The following is a 19225-nucleotide window of genomic DNA, read 5'->3' as shown; positions in this document are numbered from 1 at the left end:
CGTCCCTTCCTTACCCTTGTCCCTGTGGACACCTATGTGTGTGGCTGCCCTCTGTATTGTAGGCTGTTAGCATCCTGGCCTCGCCCACTGGATGCCAGTTGCACTCCCCCTGCAGGTGTGACAACTCCCGTCCCCATACATGGCCAGATGTCCCAAGTCGCCTCTGGTTGAGAACCACTGCCCTGGAGACTCTGACCGGTGAGGATGCTGCATCATACAGGATGTCCTTTCTGCAAGAAAGAATTCACGCGAGAGCATCTCTGCAGTCTGTCGCCGTGGCGGTTGGTCCCGCAGCAGGGTTAACACAAGCCCTCTGTGTTGAGATTCACAGCGGGGAGGCTGAAGCTCGAGGCCGGTACTCAGAGTGTGGCGGCTTTGACCACGGTGTGTCCAGCCGTAAGCGATGCTCTGCGGATCAGCCTTTCTTCCCGGTCACCACTGGCTAAACGCTCCTGATAAGCAAGTGCCCGGCTGAACAGGTGACCTCGAGTCTTTGCACGGTATCCCTCTGAGCCTCACCGAAATCTGCAGAAGGGGGTCCGACGAGTCCACTCAGAAACAAAGAAACAAGCTTAGCGGGTGGTCGTTTGCAGAGTCACGGCCTTTCATCCACCCTGGGTACCTCCTGCTGCCGTTTTCCCGGCCTTGGTGAGCTGGGCAGAACCTGGTGTCTGTGTTTCCTGGAGGAAGTTTGTGACAGGGACAAGTGCAGCCAGTGCAGGAATCCTGCCTCCTGGACCCTGAGCCCTCGAGTCCTGCTGCCTGAAGCTTTCGAGGAGGGGCTGATGGCTAGTTAACCACACAGCTCTGCCTTTCATCTCACCCATGCCTTTGCCACCTTGAAATCCAGTTCCCAAAGCCCAATGCAAAAGCAAAAACAAACGACCATGCCCCCTGAAAAAAGCCCTGAAAGCAGAATACCCTCATCCAAACATCACCAGCGCTTGAGGCTGAAGGCTTTTTTTTTTGCCCCCTCAATCTTTCTGTTTGTGTATTCCAGTTTCTCTACACTGGGCAAGTTTTCCTTTCCAAATTTAGAAATAGTTTCTCCTCCGTGTCCCCCAGTCAGAGTGCTGCCAGCCCAGGGATCTGCTGGAGCCCCTCTTCCATCCCCCACTTCTCCAAGATCAAGGTCTCTGAGATCTGAAGTTTGGCCGTGTCGCAACCAAGGGGTTTTCTCTCGATTCCAGTGATTGGGGAAACACGTCTGTCAACTCTGTACCCTCTTGGAGTAAAAGCGCCGGTGTGAGAATTACTGTGGCAGTCGGTTGCGTGCACTTCGGGGCAAGCCCCTAAGTCCACGTTTAAATAAACCGGGCACAGGCGGCCTGGCACCGAGGGCCATTTTCTTACGGTGAGTTCAGAACAATCCAATCCTCAACCCAAGAGTTAAACTCTTATTTCAGTACCTCTGGGTGTCCAACTTGTGGGGACACATGCCTGGGAAAGCTGTCTTTGGGGTTTCATCAGATGCTTGGAAAATAACCTGAAAACATTTATCCAAACCCTAGATGGTTCCAGCTTGAGTCTTAATTGATGCGGAATGTCTCCAGGGGTTTTCTAGGTCCGTTCTTAGTGCCCTATGTGCCGAGGAGACCTCTGCGCTGAGAATTCATGCTGGTGCCGAGGGGTCTGGGGATCCTTCTGCACTGGCCAGTCTCTTTGTCCCATCACAAAACAGCCTCCCCCTTCCCCAGAAATACTTGGCCAGGTCTGCCATTAACTATTACGAGAAACGTGTCTTGGATCGGTGTCAAGTGAATTTAATTCATTCGTCACACTGTTGCTGAGCATGGACTCAGTGCCAGGTTTCTCTGGCGGTGCTGAGATCAGAAATGAAAGGGGCTGAGGCGTTCTCGTTGTGCCTCATCAGGTCAGGAACCTGAGATAGTGTCCCGGGTGATGGGGGTTCAATCCCGGCCTTGCTCAGCAGGTTGGGGAAGCTGCGGCATGAGTGGCAGACGCGCTTGCCTCTGTCTACCAAACTCATGCTGGAATTTTGGTTGGAACTATGTTAGGTTCTAGCGGTCCCTGTGGAGAGAATGCACAGCTGAATTATGTCAAGACTTCCAACCCCTGAACACGGCCTGTCTTTCCCTTTTAGGTCTTTGATTTCTTTCATCAGTGTTTTGATGAAACATGCAAATCATATACAAGTGTTGTGAGATTGATACCTTATTCTCTCGTTACGGGGGAGCAGTTGAAAATGGTATTGTTTTAAGATCTTCATTTATCATTTGTTTATTGCTGTGGATAGAAATATGATTGGCTTTTGCATGTTGACCTTGTGTGCTGGGAGCTTGCTGAGCTCGTATAAGCTTTTACTCACACCTTGAGATTTTTCTACAGAGACAGTGATGTGTGCACATCGGACATGTCTGTTTCTTTCAGTCTGTGCTTCTGTGATTTCTTTTTCTTGCCGTATTTCATTGGCCAGGGCTTTTGATAAAATGAGGCATAAGAATGTTATGGAAATACATATTTGCTTTGTTTCTGATCCTAAGGGAAGGCAGGTCCTTCACCATTAGATATGCTAGCTGTGGGATTTCTGTGGATGTCTTTTATCAAATTAAGGTCCTCAGTTTTCTGAGAGTACTTATCATGAATGCATGTTGAATTTTGTCAGATTTTTTTCTGCACCAGTTAATATGATTCTGTGTCTTCTTTAGTCTGTTAATATAGTGGAGTGTGTTGATTTTTTTTTTTTTTTAAATACTCCACCAAACTGCATTCCTGGGCTAGACGCCATTTGGTCTTGGTGTAGTACATTTCTCACACTGCCGAATTTGATTCGCTAGTATTTGCTGAAGAGGTCTGCATCCGTTCCTAATGCACAGCGCTCTGTTCACTGGTCTTGTATGGTCTGTGTGTGGTTCGGGTGTCAGAATAATAGCGGCCTCTTGAATTGGCGCGTACCCGCTTCTTGAATAGGACTGGTGTTATTTCTCCTTTAAACATTTGGTAGATGTCTCTGTGAAACCATCTGGGCCTAAAGAAAATTGTAAACTACAAGTTCAATTAGTTTAATAGATATAGGACTCCCAGGTAACCTGCTTCTTCTCGGATGAGTTTCGGTCATTTGTGACTTTCCAAGAATAGTACTAATTCATCTCCGGTGTTGAGTTTAAGTGCATAGAGGTGCGCAGTTTTCTCTCGTCCTTGTGGTGCCTCTGTGGTCAGACTATGTGACAGCTCCTTTTTATTGCAGATACGCCCATTTGTTCTTGTCTGTATCTCTATCTTTTTTCTTTTTTGTTTGTTTGTTTTGTCTTTTTTTTTGGCCCTTTTTCTAGGGCCACTTTCTGCAGCATATGGAGGTTCCCAGGCTAGGGCTCTAATCGGAGCTGTAGCCGCTGGCCCACGCCAGAGCCACAGCAATGCAGGATCCAAGCTGCGTCTGCAACCTACACCACAGCTCACGGCAACGCCGGATCATCAACCCACTGAGCAAGGGCAGGGAGCGAACCCGCAACCTCATGGTTCCCAGTCGGATTCGTTAACCACTGCACCACGACGGGAACTCCTCTCTCTATCTTTTGTCAGTCTTGGTGGAGATCTGTCAGATTTTATTGGTCTTTTAAAAGTATCATCTTTTGATTTCATTTTTTTTTCGGGGGGGGGGGTCTTTTTAGGGCCACACCTGCAGTATATGGAGGTTCCCAGGCTAGGGGTCGAATTGGAGCTACAGCTGCTGGCCTATACCACAGCCACAGCAACATGGGATCAAAGCCATGTCTGCCACCTACACCACAGCTCATGGCAATGCCAGATCCTTAACCCAGCTGAATGAAGCCAGGGACTGAACCCGTGTCCTCATGGATACCAGTTGGGTTCGTTACCACTGAGCCACATTGGGAACTCCCTGATTTCAATGATTTTTTTTGCTACTGGATTTTTATCACTGATTTCAGTGTCGTTGATTTTTGTTTTTCATCTTTAGTATTTCCTTTTTTCTTTATTATTTCTGCTTGCTTTGGGTTTACTTTACTCTTGTTTTCCCTTTTTCTTCAGGTGAGAGCTTAAATTGTGGATTTGAGAGCTTTCTAATTTTTGCCCTAATTTTTTCTAATGCTATAAATTTCCCTCCAAGCATGGGCTTAGCTGCATCCTACCAAATTTGATACTTTGTATTTTCACTTTCGGTTCAATACATTTTCCAATCTCTCTTGAGCAGCATGGAGATGAGCCTGGGAGCTCCTATACCACTTGGTGGGGCGCTTTCTCCAGTTCCCTCCTCTTCCCACCTCCCCTACCCAGAATCGCCTCTTCACCTCCCATGGCCGGAGAGCCTGGGCTCTGATTCCTTGCCCTGCGAGCTCTTCCTGCCCCATCTGCCTCCAGGACCAAGTGGCAAGAGGGCTGAGTGAGGGAGATGCTTTGGGGAGGCCCCCACGTTCTTGGAACCGCCGTTTTTCTGCTTAGAGGGAAGTTTTTCCATCTTTGTGGTTCTAAGTGCCTGCTTCCCCCCCACCCCCACCCCCACCCCCCCACCCCCCGCTGCAGACTGCTTGGCGGCTGTGATAGGAGACAGTAGGAAAAACTTACCAAGGGGAGATAACCCAGGCTGTCCCCCACTCTGACTCTCAGACTCCCTGTGGTGTTGCTCAGAGTGAAAACAGAGGGGTTCCCTTGGAGCCCTCTCTGCCCCGCCAGGTGGGGGTTCCCTTCCAGCTGCCTGTGAGCTCAGGCCAGGACCTCCGGGGACAGCCAGGGAGACCCACCACCTGGCCAGGAGGCTTTGCCTTCTGACTCCTCCAGCCTGTCTGCCTGCATGTACTTCTGGGTTGATTTCACGGGAGAGCCGGGAAGGACAGTGCCGGTCCATCTTGTCAGAACCAGGCATCCACGGTTTCATCTTTGATAACAATCATCTACGTGGGAGCCCGCGGCAGCCGGGGGTGGGCGTCAGACACTCGGTGCCTCCTGGCATCACAGGGACCCGGAGGTCATCAGTTGGAAGCTTCGAGACCGCTTTCCTCTGCAGTGGTGTGAGGTCCACTCTGATTCGGCCTCCCTGGGTGTGTGCGCCCATCTCCATCCCACGTTTGCGTGTTGAGCTGAATCTGCTGCTCTCCTTCGGAAGGGTGGAGCTGACCAAGGAGCTGGCCGAGTCTCTCAGGTCACAAATGGACAAATGGAGGCACAGAGAAGCCACGTGCGGCAGAATGAGGGTGCCGCCTGGTCTCCTGCCTCTTGGGGCCAGGCTGTGGCAGCGCTGGAGGGTGCTTGGGGTCGCGGCTAACAGATCGTGACTCATTTAGGGAACATGACTCATCTTGGGTCGAGTGCACACGGCCAAGAGTCTGTATTTGAAATAGGGCTCGTGAGAACTACCGCTTCTAAGCCCTTAATGCAGCCGGGCCATTATGTACTTCACTTACTAAGCCCTTTGTAATCCTCTCATTTATCTCCATGGCAGCCTGTGAGGTAGATCACGCTTACTCTCCTCACGATGTGGTAAGTAAGGCCCAGAGAAGGCAAGTGACTTTCCCCGGGGCACACAGCAAGGAAGTGCTGTGGCAGGGATTGAAACGCAGACCCATTTTTATGGTTCCTCTTAGCCAGGATACACTGAAAAATAAAATTCCAAAGGCAGCAGCTTCTACGTGAACACAGGGGGCAGGCTGGCTCTTCTTTCGAGGATGGACTTCGGGAATGTCAGCCTTCTGCCGATCACAACTTCCTGATGCCTAACCAGCAGGTCAGCCCGAGTCAGCAAACCTTCTTCCCAGAAGCCTCGTAAAGAGGCCGGATCGTTAACCTCTCGTTACTGGTGGGAAGTGTTAGTAAAAGACGAGTTACCCTTGAAACGTTTGTACTTGCTGGCGTTTTGTTTTGATTAAGAATTCTGGGAAGCCTAGGCGTCTTCCTGCGTAGAGAGCCACTTCCCGCCAGAGCTGGCTGCTTCTGCAGGTCCTGCCACTCATGGGAGCTTCGTAACTGTCCCTTCTGCTGACCTGTGCCATCCCGGCCCCCGAGGGACTGAGTCAGAGAGGGCCGAGCCCCCGCCCTTCTTGCCGGGACCTGGGGGCCCGACTCCGGATCATTTTGGTAAACTTCACAAACAGCCCACCGGGGGGCCGCCGCAGGACCCCATCGGGCCAGCAGCACTTCATCCCTGCCGTCCCTGCACAGACGGACCGGGTGGCTGAGGTGGACCTGGTGGCTTGTTCTCAGTTAATAGAAAAGTAGCAACATGTGGGTTCAATCCTGGGCCTCGCTCAGTGGGTTAAGGATCCTGCGTTGCCCTGAGGTGGCTCGGATCCCGCGTTGCTGTGGCTGTGGTGTAGGCCGGCAGCGGTAGCTCCGATTGGACCCTTAGCCTGGGACCCTCCATGTGCTGCAGGGATGGCCCTAAAATGTATGTGTGTGTATATACACACACACACACACCCTCACGCACACATAGACACACACACGCATATGTGTATATGTTTGTGTATATACATACACACACACACGTATGTTTAGGTTGTACTTTTGATACTTTTTCTCTGTTTTTGCTTAATATGTTTTAGGAGTTTTCCCCCAGCCTCTGGAAAACACCAGCCTTTTCAGCAGTTGTTCGGGGGGTTTCAGTGTCCATCTTTAACTGGTCGCAACCTACTTAATCTTGAATGACTCCAGGAAAACGCAGGACCCTTGCAACCGTGTGTTTTCATGTGCCCTCCCCCACACTAAATGCTACCGTAAAGCACACATACAATTTCTACACACGTTGTAAACCAGCGACTCACTGTCAGAGCATGTGCTTTCGTCTGCTTTGTCAATTTGGTCTTTTATGGATCATGCTTTTGATATTGTGTCGAAGAAATCATTGCCTAACCCAAGGTCCCAGAGAGTTTCTCCTATGTTTTTGTCTAGAAGTTTTATTCTATTATTATTATTATTATTATTTTGTCTTTTTGCCATTTCTAGGGCTGCTCCTGTGGCATATGGAGATTCCCAGGCTAGGGGTCTAAGCAGAGCTGTAGCCGCCAGCCTGCACCACAGCCACGGCAACGCAGGATCCGAGCCGAGTCTGCGACCTACAGCACAGCTCACAGCAACGCTGGATCCTTAACCACTGAGCAAGGCCAGGGATCAAACCTGCAACCTCATGCTTCCTAGATGGATTCGTTATCCCCTAAGCTACGACAGGAGCTCCATCTTTTTTCAGTTTTAAGCCTGTTTCTTTTGTATTTTGCATACTGTTGTAAATGCTAATTATTTTTTATTTTTATCTTTTCTAGGGCCGTTCTCATGCCATATGGAGGTTCCCAGGCTAGGAGTCCAATCGGAGCTGTAGCTGCCGGCCTACACCACAGCCACAGCAACACGGGATCCGAACCACATCTGCAACCTACACCACAGCTCACGGCAACACCAGATCCTTAACCCACTGAGCGAGGCCAGGGATGGAACCCGAAACCTCATGGTTCCTCGTCGGATGCGTTAAGCACTGCGCCACGACGAGAACTCCTCTTTATCCTTCTTCTGAAGTGCGCCTGGTACTGTCCCTCCTTAGCCTTCCCTGGTGAGCGCGGACACGGGGCTCGCTGTCCATTCTCCCCGCGCCTTGCTTTGAACCCGTGCGTGTCTTTGTGTCTGAAGTTTGTTTCTCATACCTGGCCTATCACTGCGCCTCGCTTTTTTATACCATCGGACAACCTCTGCCTTCTGATTGGACTCTTGAGATCTTTGAGATTTAATAGAAATATCAACATGGTTGGGTTGAAACCTGCCGTCTTGCTGTGTGTTTGCCACTGGTCCCCCCTCTTCTTTGGGACTTTTTTCTCATTCTTTTCTTGTCTTCTTTCAGATTAATTGCACAGCGTGTTGCATTCCAGTTTATCTCTGTTATTTCCTTGTAGGTATTAAAAAGTTGAAAAGTTCATTAGAGATATATAAAAGTAGCTCTTTTCCCTAATGAGACCAACTCTGAGACAACTGGTGAAGGCAAAGTTCAGTAGTAATAGTAATAATAATAATGCGTGTTTGGATTGACTTTCGGTTCCAGTAGGAAACAGGCTAAACCTACACCACTGCACGTTATCCCCTAAGCTCGCAAGTGTGGTGTCCCTGCTTTGCATCATCCACGGAGCAAAGTGGAGAGTTCTGGAAATTCGGGAGAAATGAGGTGATGGCTGGAAGCGCAGCGCTGAGGATGGCGAGCTCACCTCGGTTCCCCTGGCCTGGGCCTCCCCTCCCTCCCTCGTGCTCCGTGTCTTTCTCCAGAGCTGTGTGCTCCGTGCTCCAGCACTTTCCTAGCCAAAGGGTCCTTCATAGAGTTTTCTGTCTGCACACTGCGTGACCCCCTGTCCCTGACCTTCTGGAACAGGCACAGCTAGCGGAGCTGGGAGGTGGGCGAGGGCTGACGGGGGAGGGGCAGGAGGCGGTGGAAACGTGCTGTGTGTGACTGAGGTCATGCGGTGTGGCCATTTGCCGGAACTCCTTGCCCTGCCTATGCTTTATCCACTCTGCGGTCCACCTCCTGCAGGGTTGATTTAAAAACGCCTCTGACCCCCCCTGCTGGTGAGATTGGGCTGGTGCGGGCACCGCCAGTCAGTGGAAGGGTCTGTGTGACAACACAGGATGTGCCCTCTTCTTGGTATTTCAGGATCCCTGACCTTTTCCCTTCTGCCCCGGGGCTGCTGGCTGCCTCTTGGGGACCAGGAACGCTTCGGGGGCCCAGCAGGAGAGGGGAGGCAGAGTCCAGCTTGTCGAGTTCCTACTGAGATCGGAAGCCTGAAAGCAGACAGAGGTAAAGACAAAGGGCTTTCTAAATGCCTTTAGCTCCCACTTAGCCTGTTACCACCCAGAAGTCTACAGACAGGAGCACAGAGGTCTGTAGGGGCCGTTCAGGATCTGGTGTTGTCACTGTTGTGGCTCAGGTCATTGCTGGGGTGTGGGTTTGATCCCTGGCCCAGGAACTGCCATGTGCTGTGGGTGCGGCCAATAGCAAAAAGTCCGTAAATGGTAGCTGCGTAGAGGCTGCGGAGAAAAGGGAGCTTTCCCACGCCGTGAGTGGGAATGTAAATTGGTACAGCCATTATGGAAAACAGAATGGAGTTTCCTTCAAAAACTAGAAATAGGAGCTCCTGCTGTGGTTGCAGTGGGCTCAGAATCCAGCCGCAGTGGCTTGGGTTGCTGCGGAAGTGTGAGTTCGATCCCCGGCCCAGTGCAGTGGGTTAAGGGATCCAGTGTTGCTGTAGCTGTGGCACAGATTGAAGCAGTGGCTTGGATTCAGTCCCTGGCCTGGGAACTTGCATATGCTATGGGTGCAGCGATAGAACAAACAAAAGAAATCCTTAAAATAGAGTTACCATGTGATCTGGTAATCCCATGCCTGGGCATATATCCAGAAAAAAACTCTAATTTGAAAAGATTCATGCAGCCCCGTGTGCATAGCAGCACTGTTTACAGTAGCCAGGACGTGGAAGCCACCTAAGTGTCCATTGTCAGATGAATGGATAAAGGAGACGTGGTACACATACGCAATGGAATATTACTCAGCCTTTAAAAAGAATGAAGTGATGGCATTCACAGCAGCGTGGATGGACCCAGAGATGATCATAGTAGGTGAGTAAGTCAGAGGAAGAGACTATTATATTCAGTATCTTGTAATACCTATGATGGAAAGGAACCTGAATCTGTGTGTGTGTGTGTGACTGCATCACTTTGCTGTACAGCTGAAACTGTGACTGTACTTCAGTTAAAAATAAAAAAAAGAAGAGGCCTGTTGAACTTTGCCTTCAAGCTGATGATCAGCCAGAGGAGAATAAATTCAGGGCTTCATGAAAGGAGCATCCTTGTAACACAAGAAGGTGTGAGGTCCTTCCCTCCCGGCCTCAGCCAGGTGGTGGTGGGGGGGAAGAGAAGGGAAAGGGGGTGACATGTCCTGAGCTGTTGTCCTGGGTCCTGCCTTGGAGTTGCGGAGGGAGGTAGATGAAGGGGGAGGCTGAAGGCAGAAGGGCCTGGAGCCTCCTCAGTGTGGTGGGGAGGGAGCCTCGCAGGCCCCGGCCCAGTCCCGTGTGGCAGCATTGCAATCCCAGGCTGTGGCGGCGGCCGGCTTGTGAGGGAAAGGCCAGAGCTGAGCCCCAGCTTGCTGTGGTGGGTTGAAGGCGGGCTGCCGACCCTGAGAACGGCAAACATGACCTTGTTTGGAAAAAGAGTCTGCACAGGTGCTCCTTTGATCAGGTAGCAGTTCCCAAGCGGAAAGGCTGGGGAGACTGGGCAAAAGAACGCCGGAGCCCCCGGCAGCGGGAAAGGGCAGGAAGGACTTTCCTCAGATCCTTTGCCGTGAGCGCCACCTGCCTGGACTTGAGCGTTCTGGCCTCCAGGGTCGGGAGGAAACAAATTCCTGTTGTCTTAAGCCCCCCAGTTTGTGGTCATGTGTCCTGGGTGCCTCAGTTCACTGATCTTGTCTCCTGTGTCTTGTAAAAGCATATGGGGTTGGGGGGTCTCCCCCAGAAAAACCACAAAGACCCTAAACGTCCCTGCCGCCCCGGGAGGCACAGAGGAAGGGGAGATGCAGCCGCGAGGGGCTCTCGTGGCACATGGTGGCCCAAGTGAGCGGCGACGCTCTCAGGAGGGAACCCGGGGTCCTGCTCATGGTCAGGTTTCGGTACCGCTGCCCGCACCACCCCCAGCCGCCCCGTTCTAGAAAACAGACCCATACCTCTGCGTAGGTGTGGTGTGAGCGTCGCTGCCAGTCCCACAGGGATGCGAAGGCCCTGGAGGAGGAGGCGGACTGTGGGGGCAGAGGCTCTTTGTGCCCAGGCTCCGCCCACAGCCTCGGCCACCTTCACGTCCAGCCTGGCCCATGTCCAGCCTGGCCGCATTGCTAGAAAAATGATCAGGACAAACCCAGGGCCTTTCTGGTAAAGAGGCCATAAGGAAGCTTCTCTAAGAAGGAGCCAGATGACTCAGGGCCGAGCCAGGGCCGTGTGGTCTGCGAGCCGGGCTGCCTGGAAGCCGTTGCTGGCACTGCTGCTGATTCACCGTGGTTTCCCCTCCGAGGGGCAGCGTGGAGCCCGTGGCCCGGCTCTGGGGCTGCCCGCTGCCCCTGCTGTCACAGCAAATCATGGATCTGTTTAGTGCCTGTGGCTGCTGTTGTCAGTGACCCCAACCTCGGAGACTTAAAACAGCGTAAATCAGCATAAATCTGCCGCCCAGCAGGTCTGGAGGCCAGACGGCCTCAATGGGTCTCACTGGGCCATGGTGGCGGAGCTGGCAGGGCTGGTGCCCTCTGGAGGCCCCGGCGGAGAATCTGTCTCCTGGCCTTCTCCAGCTTCCAGAGGCGCCCGGTCCCTCAGCTCCCGGCGCCCTCCGGCCGCAGAGGCATCTCTCCTGCCCCTCCTTCTGTCATCACAGCACCTGCTCTTTGACTTCGGGCCCTGCCTCCCTCTTCTAAGGACCCTTGTGGTTCTGTTGGACCCACAGGATAGTTCCGGAGAAGCTCCCATTTCCAGAGCCTAACCTTAATGCCACGGACGTCGCCCCTTCTCCTGTGTGTGGCGGGTGACTGAGGTGTCCCCAGACCTCATCTCCGCTCGGCCCTCAGGATGTGACTTTCTTTGGAAATTGGGTCTTTGTGGATGTAGTTTGCAGAGTTGGGGGCCTACTGGGGGAGGCTGGGCCCTAATGAGAGTCACTGTAAGAAGACAGTGACTTTACAGAGACGTCCGTAAGCAGAGGGCCACGTGGACACAGGCACACAGGGAAGACGGCCGAGTGCCCACCGTCCGAGGCTGAGGGATGCGTTGCTGAGGAGCCCAGGGGCTGCCGGAGGCCAGCGGAGGCTGAGAGGCGCCGAGCCGTCCACCCCGGAGCCTTCGGAGGGAGCAAGCCCCATAGACACCTGGGTGTTGGGTTCTGGCTTCCAGAAAGGTGAGCGCATACGTTTCTGTTGTTTTAGGCCCCACCCCCTGCCCCCCATTTTTGGTCCTTGGTAGATGCCCTAGGAAACTGCGTCATAGCAAGTTGTGTTCCTGGCACATCCTCGGGGACTGGCCCTCGGCCGGCGACAGGGCCTGAGAGATGAGGCACAGCCTCCGTGCCGGGCGGGCGGGGAGCCAGGATGCTGGAGACCACGCTTCAGCCAGGGATGGAATCTCTCTTTGCCCCCTTGAGCTTTAGTACCTGGGCTCCTGGGGACCTGGGCTCTTCGTTTTAACAGATTTTAATATACACATTTCTGGGGCAGGGGGAGCACAGTCCAGCCCGTAAGAGAAGTCAGAACATTCCCTGGCGTTTTTCACTGGACGGTTGGCTGTTTAGAGGGGACGTGTGTGGCCTTCCAGAACCTCCTCTCTGACCAAGTTTCTCATTACTTGACGTGATCTGTTTCTGTCAGCCTTTGCTGTGTAACAAGCATCCCTAATTGCAGTGGGTTCAAACTCTGCAATGCACTGCTCTCACGTTCTGTGGGGTGGAAGTCTGGTGATCCTTCTGCAGTCTCGCTGCAGGGGCCTGACAGCTTGGCTAGGGCTGGGGGTCCAAGCCACTCGCTCACATGCCTGGCAGTCGGGGCTGGCTGTCAGCTGAGGCACTGGCCCCTCCCTCCATCCTCTCATCGTCCAGTGGGCTAGACTGGGCTTCTTCTTCTTCCTTTTTTTTTTTCTTTTTGCTTTTTTTTTAGGTCTGCACTGAGGCACGTGGAAGTTCCCAGGCTAGGGATTGAATAAGAGCTGCAGCTGCCAGCCTACACCATAGCCTCAGCAACACCGGATCCTTAATCCACTAAGCCAGGCCAGGGATCGAACCTGCAACCTCATGGTTGCTAGTCGGATTCGTTTCTCCTGCATCACAAACGGGAACTCCCTAGACTGGGCTTCTTTAGAGCTCAGCTCTTCTCTGGGTCTGAGAGAGCAAGGGCAGAAGCTGCAGACCCCTTGGGTCCCAGGCTTGGAGCAGGTGCCATATGGCTTCCATTGTAATCCGTTGTGCACGCCAGGTACGGGGGGAGAAAGAGAGCCTGGCTCTTGATGAGCTGAGGAGCCAAGTCCCAGAGGGGCAGGGACACGGGGACACGGAGAGGTCCCTGGCAGCCGTCATCCCAGTGATGACTGGCCACGTGGTCCTTACTCTTCTGAAGAGATGTTTCAGCTCTGGCTGAGGTCGAAAGCGAGACCCAGTGAGCCGCAGAATGCAGTCATTCGGCTGCCAGCAAGACGCACGCAGGGCGAGGTCGTTCTTGCCGCCGCCCCCAGGTCGGGGATGCGCTCGGGCTCGCACGCCTGCAGGTCTCACAGATTCACTTACTCACCCAGCCACACCCGCGGCGACCGTGCAGCCGGTCTCCTCCGGGGCCGCTGGTGCCTCTTCACCAGGAGCACAGACACCAGCCCATCATCTGGCAAGGAGCATCGCGGTTTATCTCGGCTTAGGCAGAGGGAAGACAGAGCCCCGGCGTGTTCTCTGTAACGGATCCCGGGGGGTTCACGGCTTCCGTTGTGGCCGTCGCCCAGTCGTGTCTTGGGCATCAGACATGATTTGTCAGAGTCAGCACACATTTGATGAGCCCCGGCCATGTGCCCAGCCGCGAAGTGCGCGAGCTGGGGACCCAGGGAGCTTCCTGGTGGTCTAGCAGTTAGGACCCGTTGCTTTCACCGCTGCAGCCCGGGTCACTCTCTGGTCTGGAAACGGAGATCCCACGTCAGGCTTCTGCACACCACGGCCAAGTGTAAATTGGAAAAAAAAAGCACCGAAGGACGTTTCCTCTCCCTGTTACCACTTGCTGTACGAGAAGCCACCCCCAAACTGAGCGCCTTCGAGCAGCGGCAGTCATCGATTTTGCGGGAGGGCCCGTCGGGAGGCTCGTGCGGGCTCCCCTCCCGGCGACTGCCTCCCGGGGACAGCGTGGAAACGGCCCGTGTCTTAAGGCCTGGCGTATTCCTGGCCACACGGTTCAAAGTCAAGGGCATAGCGTCCTTCCAGAGCTCGCAGCGCCGGGAACCCCAGCAGGCGGCCCCACCTGGAAAAGGAGTCTCTGCACAAGTCATGAGGTGGGTGCTCCCTGAACGAGTGCGGCTCTTACCACTGGGGCTGGGGTCCTTAGAAGACGAGCAGGTCCCGCAGACCAGACCCTGGAAGAAGGGAGCACGGACCCGCCCCTCAGACTCCAGAGGCAGCCGCCCCCGCCGACACCCTGAGTTCCGACCCTGGCCGCGGACACAGTGGGGCAACAACTCTGTGGTTTTAAGGCGCAGGATGGCAGCCCTTTGTTCGGCAGCCCCAAACGTTCATTAACCCGCTTTTCAAGCTCTGACCACACACTCCCCTCATTTGATTGTTTTCGGGGGCGGGGGAGATGAGGGGGACGTCCCATGGGTGGTGGTGCTTGGCAGGGACAGTGTTTATCGGGACAGGAGGCCCGACAGCTCGGAGGACACGGATGGAAGGGGAGAGGCTTAGAATCCTCCGCAGTGAACTCCTCGACTCCAGCGGCGCTGCGGAGGGTCTGTCGGTGTTCCCACCGCACAGAGGGAGACGCCGAGGGACGGGCTGGACTCGGGGGCCCGTCGAGGTCTGGAGGCTCGCTGGCCTGGGGTCCTGGGGAGGGCCCTCTCCGCAGGGGGTGGGTGCTGTGCTTCCTGGCTGGCGGCTGCAGGGGACACCATCTCTCATTCTGTTCGCCCCCCCCCTCCCGGCCGGTGCAGGGGGGTCCAGCTCTCGCCGCGTCCATGGGAAGATGAGCAGCATCCGGATGCTTGGCTTCCCCCCAGGCTGAATCTTCCAGAAACGCCACACCCTGGGCATGAAACCCAGGGCCCAGCCTCCTCTGGAAAAGCCTGACTGTCACTGAGGAGAAAGCAGGCGTGTTGCAGCAGCGTTTGCCCAGAGAGCTGCTTCCGCAAGGGTCGCCCAGCCAGGTCCTTGTTCTCCGGGCCTTCTGCTTGGGTGTCGGCAAGGAGACGAGGCCGGGGGGGCTGGCGATGGCGGGAACCCGGACGTGTTGCAGACAGCGGTTTGGCCGGCCCCGGGTAATGATTTCAGAACAGCCCGAGTCTCTTATGAAATTGTGAAACCGAGTCTCCCCGTTTTTGTAAAGATATATCAAATGATTCCATTTCGCTGTTTCCCCCCAAGTATGAAGAGGTTCCAGGTGGATGAGTCAAAGGAGAGAAAACAGGAGTTCCTGTCGTGGCGCAGCGGAAACAAATCCGACCAGGAACCGTGAGGATGCGGGTTTGATCCCTCGTCTCCTTTGGTGGGTGAAGGATCCGGCGTTGCTGTGAGCTGTGGTGTAGGTCGCAGACGCGGCTCGGATCCCGAGTTGCTGTGGCTGTGGTGTAGGCCGGTGGCTACAGCTCCGATAGACCCCTGGCCTGGGAACCTCCCCATGCCGAGGGTGCAGCCCTAAAAGACAAAAAGAGCAAAAAAAAAAAAAGGAGAGAAAACAAAGAAACACTAACAACAACAAATAAACGCTCTCGTTCTAACACTCGCTCCATTGTCACTTTTCAACTAAGGATGTCGTCAGGATTAGCTACTATGAGAAGGACCCAGGTGGCTAGTGGGGTAGCTAGTGGGGCTGATGGAGAGACCCGGTCGTGGACCTAAATGCCACCGTTTAGGGCTCCTGTTCCCAGAGTACCTCATGGTCCAAGGTTGTTGCCAAAACGGTCTCTGTCCGCTGGGGCCGAATAGAAACCCGGAGACTGGGTTTTAGGTGAAGGGAAGAAAAAAAAGAAGTGAAGGAAAAAAAAAAAAGCTTTTATTGCTTTTCCAGGCAAAGGAATCCCCAGCAGGCTAGTGCCCTGAAGACTGCTCCCTCCTTTGGGGAAGAATTGCAGGGAGTTCTGTGGTCCAGAAGGAGAACAACAGGCTTTGAGATACAGATCAGGACAGGGGGGGACACGCTTTCTTCGTTCACTGCGGGAATCTTAGTCCGTGAAACCGGTGTCAGGAGACCTCGGCGTGATCCTGGCGGCGGTCTTCTGGGTCACTGCCTAGAGTAACAGTACTTGCTAAAAGCGCGTGTTGATCAGCGCTTAGAGCAAAAACTAGGCAAGTTCCCGAATGACATCAGGTGCTGATAATCTTTAACGCACAGGGAGTTGTGCTCAGGGGGCCGAATCTTTAGCTCACGGGTGACCGTGTTTAGGTGCAGGTGCGCCAGGGCGAGGCACCAGGAAGGGCTCCAGGCTGCTCCGTCCTAAAGTATTCATTGCTAAAAGCAGCATAAGGAATATACCTTTCCTCTTAGGTGTATGAGATGCCTACGTCACTATGTGTCTCCCTTGAGAGGGAGCCAGGGTCCCGCCCCAAGGCTGCCCTCTCCTTTCTTGACTGTTCGGCCCTTGCGTCTGCGTCCCCTCCCTTCCCCAAGCAGCAACTGCCTGAACCTGTCCCGAGGAACTCAGGGAGGGCCAGGGAGGCTGAAGGAGGCCCATTTCCTAAGAACTTGAAATGAGGGGCACAGAAAGGTTCTTGTGCCCAGGAGCCCCACAGGGTGTTGCTCGGTTTCAAGGTGGCTGCTGCACTCCTGCCATCGTACCCATATTCCAGGCAGGAAGGAAGAAGGAGAACGAAGGGCAAACCTGCCCTCCCTTTAGGGAGTCTTCCTTGAACCCACACACAAGGATTCCTCCCCCTTCCCTTTGGCCAAGTAGTTCCACAGAAAAGAGCAGACACAAGGCCGGCCGGAAGTAGCCTTTTACCTGAGTGACAGTGTACTCACTGGGAAGCCAAGCATCTTCCTGTTTTTAAGACAGAAGAGAGGCGGGCTTTCTGGAGGCACCTGCAGCCCCCATATCGCTGCTAGGGGGTCTTGTGGCTAAAGGATGGCGCACTGAGATGGAGCACCGGGCAGCTGGCATCGTTGGCCCAGGCTGGCCGCAAACTGTCACCCTGCGTGTTGATGACTTGGCAGCCTTATCACTTTTTATAAACTTTTCCTTGGCTCAGAGAAAGGATTCATGAGTGTTCCAGGATCACTGTTTATACTGCAAAGACCAGAAACGCATCTCCATCCCAAATCCTGTAACAAAATCTCCCTGAATGTTCTTGTACTTTCTTTCTTTTTCTTGTTTTTTTCCCCTTTTCTTTTTTCTCCTTGTAAATCAGTTATACTTTAATTTTAAAAATGGTAAAAAAAAAAAAAATACGAAACAACATGGTTCCAGTACTTTCTAGCCAAAGAGCTGAACAGGCCACTCCCTTCTGACCACCTCATTGCCTCAACAGGTGTCCCTTGCTCGTCGGAAGCTCGGAGGTGGAACTCAGGCCTGGATAGATCCAGAGACAGACAGACAGACGGACGGACGTGCGTTGGATGTATTTCTGACCATTGAGCACATCACATGTTGGGTAAAACTCCGGTTTGGGAGCCCCCGGGTTGCCACTGTCGCGCTGTGTGATCCCGGGCAGCTTGCTGAGGTGTGTGGTGAGCTTCGGCTTTCTCCTCAGTTTCGGGGGCTGCTGCAGGTCCCACCCTGGAGCAGGGGCGTGAGGCTGGCAGGCGGGATTCATGTGAAGCGCCCGAGAGACAACAAGCTGGGTCTTCCTGGTTCTGTCCTGGGAGCTCGGGACCCCCCAGCACCAGCCCGGATGCTGTGGTCAGCCATCCTCTTTGGTGCCAGGAGTTCCCCCAAACCATCCGTTCCAGCCCCCCTGACCCAGGCCACCCTCCCCACAGATCTGCCCAGAGTGGAAGGCTTGACCTCGAGGGCTCCCAGTTCTCCCCCCCGACCCGGGTTCGAGTCTGCGTTACTTAGCAGACTTGCACTCCCAGCCCAGCCTCGCCTCCCCACTGTGGTCCCTGCCTCACCCGTTCATCCTTCTAGACCCATCTGTCTTGGCATCTCTGCCCAGCCCCCTTCCTGGGTGCACCTGCTTCGGGTCCCCTCCCCCGGCCATAGACTGGTGGTGATGGCTGGTGTCTTGGTTTGAGTTTCCCCCAAAGAGACTCTGAGACAGGGTGTGGGCACACGGGCTTTACTGGGGAGATGATCCCGGGAAGTGGCAGGAGGAGGGGCAGGGACATCCCTGCAGCCCCTCTGTGGTTCCAGGAGTGAGTTCCCCTGGGGTCTCTGGGAGCCAGTGTCGCCCCGCCAAGGGGGGAGGGAGCTGGGCTGTCTACACGCCAGTCCGTATTAAGTTCTGGTTGGTGCTGCTCCAGGGGTGACTCCAGGCCTACCTTGGCCTGCTCAGGGCATCACGCCCAGAGAAAGCGCCGAGGCAAAGGCATGTCCGTGCTGGACCAGGATGGGGCATGAGGGCACGTGGCCGGAGCTGGACCTATCATGTCCTCCCTGGGATTTTGTGTCTCATTTTACAGTCAGATGGGAAGTGCGGTCTGATGGGACATAGATGGAGTCATAGCTGCCAGTGGCCACCTTCTCGGCCTGGTGGTGATGGCTGGTGTCTTGGTTTGAGTTTCTCCCAAAGAGACTCTGAGATAGGGTGTAGGCACACGGAGTGACCAGAGCAGCCAGGTGGGGCCCAGAGAGGCGGGGGAGCAGGGGAACGTGGTCGTTGTCTTTGCGTCCTGGTCTCAGATGTCCCTGAAACCAGTCTGTCGTGTCCCCCAGGCCTCTCACTCATAGCAGCCGGCATGTCACCTCTTTTTCTTCCTCAGTCTGTCCTAGTTATGGTTCCGTGACCCGCAGCTGGCCCCGCGTCCTGTCCCCCAGCCTCCTCACCCCTCGACCCAGACGCCTGCCGCTCAGAAGCCTCTAGGTCGTGTTCCTGCCCTGGGCACAGAGGGCGCATTGACCACTCGCCCGGGGTCCCTCTGTCCAAAGGCTCACCTCATGTCTGCCTTATTCATCTTTTTTCCAGGACGGCCTGGTCCCAAGAAAGTCCTCAGTAAATGTCATCCAACAGAATAAAAAATGAACTCCGGCATTCACTTATTTTTAAAAAAATCTGTTTACACTTCGTGCTTGTATTCCTTCTTGTGGGGAAACTCGAGTTGGGTAAATTTACCCTTCGCCGTTGGAGGAAGAATCCCTTTAATTCGCCCTCAACTACTTCTTTGGAGCTCGAAGTGGCCGCCCGTCGTCGTCCAAGGCTTGGTGTTCCCTTTCCCTACGTGAGTCATGGTTTTAATATAGTTAACACCGCAGCTCGGCCGTTGGCGTCCCGGGTTCTCCTCGTAAAAAGCCCTCCTCTCTTTGTGCGGCGGGACTTGCTCGGCGCGTCCCTCCTGAAGTGTCAGCGCGCCTTCTGGCGAGTAGCGGGCACTCAACCAGTGGTCGGGGGCTCGAAGAAGGAGCCCAGGTGTCTGTCCCCGGAG

The 19225-nt window shown here is 54.3% G+C and overlaps 1 long non-coding RNA gene across 4 annotated transcripts; it reads left to right on the top strand.

Annotated features, from left to right (window-relative positions):
• Positions 1-1007: 1007 nt before the first annotated feature.
• Positions 1008-19021, top strand: LOC146402168 (uncharacterized). 4 transcript variants are annotated; one of them, XR_014805317.1, is made up of 3 exons: positions 1008-1354; positions 17173-17364; positions 18769-19021. It is a non-coding gene; the product is annotated as an uncharacterized LOC146402168 (long non-coding RNA). The 4 variants fall into 4 exon arrangements; XR_014805318.1 differs by lacking the exon at positions 1008-1354 and adding an exon at positions 8544-8743; XR_014805320.1 differs by lacking the exon at positions 1008-1354 and adding an exon at positions 11497-11871 and having other exon boundaries at positions 17173-17295.
• Positions 19022-19225: the final 204 nt, after the last annotated feature.

This window comes from Sus scrofa, chromosome 6 (genome assembly GCF_054392235.1).
Source record: "Sus scrofa isolate SSC_HxYL_T2T_F1_AM1 chromosome 6, Sscrofa_HxYL_maternal_Yorkshire_Landrace_v2.0, whole genome shotgun sequence".
NCBI lineage: Eukaryota > Metazoa > Chordata > Mammalia > Artiodactyla > Suidae > Sus > Sus scrofa.
The sequence above is the reverse complement of the archived record's forward strand: the minus strand, read 5'-3'. Positions and strand labels throughout refer to the sequence as shown.